A 2,966-nucleotide genomic window follows, 5' to 3' on the forward strand; every position below is an offset into this window, starting at 1 on the left:
TTTGTTTTAACAACACTTATTGCAGTTTGCATATCTGCAAAATTTTGACCTTCAAATAAATCGTTATCAAGTGGATTAACGTTTGAACAATTACTTGATAAGACGTTAATTTCTTCACTTGTAAACCATGTGGCAGTTGAAATATGTTCATTATCATTATCGGTACTGTGATTAGAATCATCTTCCTCGTCATTGTCTATTTCATCGCCTTCAGATACATCCGTTTCCGACTCATGTTGATAGTCTTGCTCATCATCAACACCACTTAAATTATATATAGCATTTGATCTTGCTATTTCATTGAGAAGAAAAGAATTCATCTATAAATAGAAAAATATTAGTGATAAGCACATGAAATTCATAACAATAGAATTGTGAAAAAACTAACCTTATGAGTTTGTTTGATTTTGCAAACACGGTGGAAGTTATTTATAGAATGAATTCATACAAGTAATAATAATTTGAAGTAATAACACACTGAAAAGCTGAAAATAATTTATTTAAAAAATTGACATTGATGTCACACTAAAAAGTTTGAAAAACAACACACTGAGAACTTTGAGTTAACAACTCACTGGAAAAGCTGGACTTGACCAATTCAGTGTAAATTGAATTTTGAGTTAAGAAAGTCCACTTCAAAAGTTGGATTTGACAATTCACTACAAATGGTTGTAATAATGATAATTTAAAATTAAAAAAATTCATATATAATATTTTGAATTATATATTGAAAGGAAAAAAATATTAAAATAATTTTATAATTATTTATATGATCATTGTTCTTTGATTATTTAATTTAAAATCTAATTTTTATTAGTAAAATATTCACTGAACAATTATTCAAATATTAAGTGAGTTTTAAATATAAAATTATTACTTAAAATAATATTTTAATTTAATAGACATAATTTAAAAGATAAAAATAATACAAAATAAAAAGAATTAAAATTATAAATGCATGCATGTCCATATAAGTTAGGGGTCGTTTGGTTCAGAAAATTTGGGTATCAGGTATGTATTTTGTTCATTCCAAACTCATACCTGTTGTTTGGTTCATAATTTGTATTTCCTGAAACCCATACCTGAAACCTACTTGGGAGAGGTGGGTATGTACAAAGGGTATGAGGTATCAGATTTATTTTTATTATTCATCTTTATTTATATGATTAAATACAATTTATGTACACATATTTTAAATTTGATATATTATTTAATTTTAAATAAAATTATAATAATATTTTTCTATTGCTAATTTGTAAGATTTAATTTATTAAAAAATATTAAATTATTATTTAATTGGTTAAATGATATTTTACTAATCATATACTTTTGTAGTAAAAAAAATTTGTAAATTGTGTAAGAATTTAATTTCAATGTACCATGTATATTTGTACATAATATTAGAATCAAAATTGAAATGTCGATTATATTTAAAATAAAATAGATTTGTTCCAGTACTGAACTAAACACATAATTTCAGGAATCATTCATCATCTCCATACCAGTCTAACTCGATTTCTGATTCCAAACTTATACCGACTTCTGAACCAAATGACCCCTTACTGTTTATTTGGTTTATTTGAGTAAAAGTGGTGAAGGAATGAAGTGAGGTGGAGGAGAGGAGAGAGAATGAGAAAAGGGGGTAATTTGAGAAAGTTAATCAAAACATGGATAGTCCGGAAAAGGAAAGGTAAACATGGGCAAAACATGGGCAATATCCTAATATATTCCAAGGCCTCGTGAACTTTCCCAGTCTTCCCTAGAATGTCAAAAAACCCCAAATAATGCTCAATTTGTAGAGATATTCCATACTTTGGTCCTGATTGAATCAAAATTTATAAAACCTTCTTCAACAGCTTCGCCACCAGCACAAGCTGCTAAAACAGCCAGAAACGTTTGCTCATCTCGGATGCAATCCCAACGTTCGCATCTGCTCATACAATGCTAACCCTTCATCCCCCAACCCATTTGCTCCATATACATTTACTATCAAATGTCAGGTAATCCATATTCCTCTCCGCCACGCCATATGATCAAAAACTCTACATGCATCGACCATACTGCCACATGGGGTACATCTCAATCACTTTATAAATTAAGTTCATATCAGTACTAAACTTGGATCTTAAAATATAATCATGAACTTTTTTAGCAGTCTCCAATTTCTTTGATTTCCCACAACCCAAAAAGTACACCAAAGCACGTAGCATCAGCACGCACCCCTTCCTCCAACAGCTCAATAACTTCCTTAACTTTACAACTGGCATTTGATTATTCACAACTTTCTCATGACATCCCAGACTATTCTGACCTTCCCGGTTCATTTGATTCAGACTAACTCCTTGTAGATAACCCTGTTGCTGACTATGGTCCGGATAGCCCAGGTTGCGAATAACCCTGTTGCTGCAAACCATGGTCTGAATGACACTGACGAGGTTGCGAATAACCCCGCTGAGTGACGATGTGTATATCCCTGTTGTTGCTGCTTCTGCTGCTGACTAAGACCTAAATTACTAGCTTTTGCATAGCAATTCTTATTTCTGAGCAAAACTAGGACTAATTCCATTTTGTGAGGCCCAATCATTTTGTATATTTTGTGCATAGTTCTGGTTGTGATTATTCCACTGAGTAGTGCTATGTTGATGATTCTGTTTCGAAAACCCAGTGCCTCTCGGGCTCGTAAAATTAGAGTAATTACTAAATTGATTAGGCTGAGATTAGGAATGAGTGAATTGATCAGGTGGAGGAGGTTGTGGAAAGTCTTGGTTAGGGGTGGGATAAGAAGTTAGGGTTTTAGTCAACACTGGAAATCGTGAAATGAAATGACAAGGAGAGAAACGTAACTGGTTGTTGTTCAAGAGTGATGATTAAAGTGTGAAAAAGGAGGATTGAGTTGATCTGCCAAGAATCGCCATTGGAAGAGTGACTCGCTAGTTCTCTTCCAACAAACTGTTCTTCATTGTCAT

The 2,966-nt window shown here is 32.0% G+C and overlaps 1 pseudogene; it reads right to left on the reverse strand.

Annotated features, from left to right (window-relative positions):
* Positions 1-1,551: 1,551 nt before the first annotated feature.
* LOC141719616 (pentatricopeptide repeat-containing protein At2g15690, mitochondrial-like) lies at positions 1,552-2,566 on the reverse strand (annotated as a pseudogene).
* Positions 2,567-2,966: the final 400 nt, after the last annotated feature.

This window comes from Apium graveolens, chromosome 4, assembly GCF_009905375.1.
Source record: "Apium graveolens cultivar Ventura chromosome 4, ASM990537v1, whole genome shotgun sequence".
NCBI lineage: Eukaryota > Viridiplantae > Streptophyta > Magnoliopsida > Apiales > Apiaceae > Apium > Apium graveolens.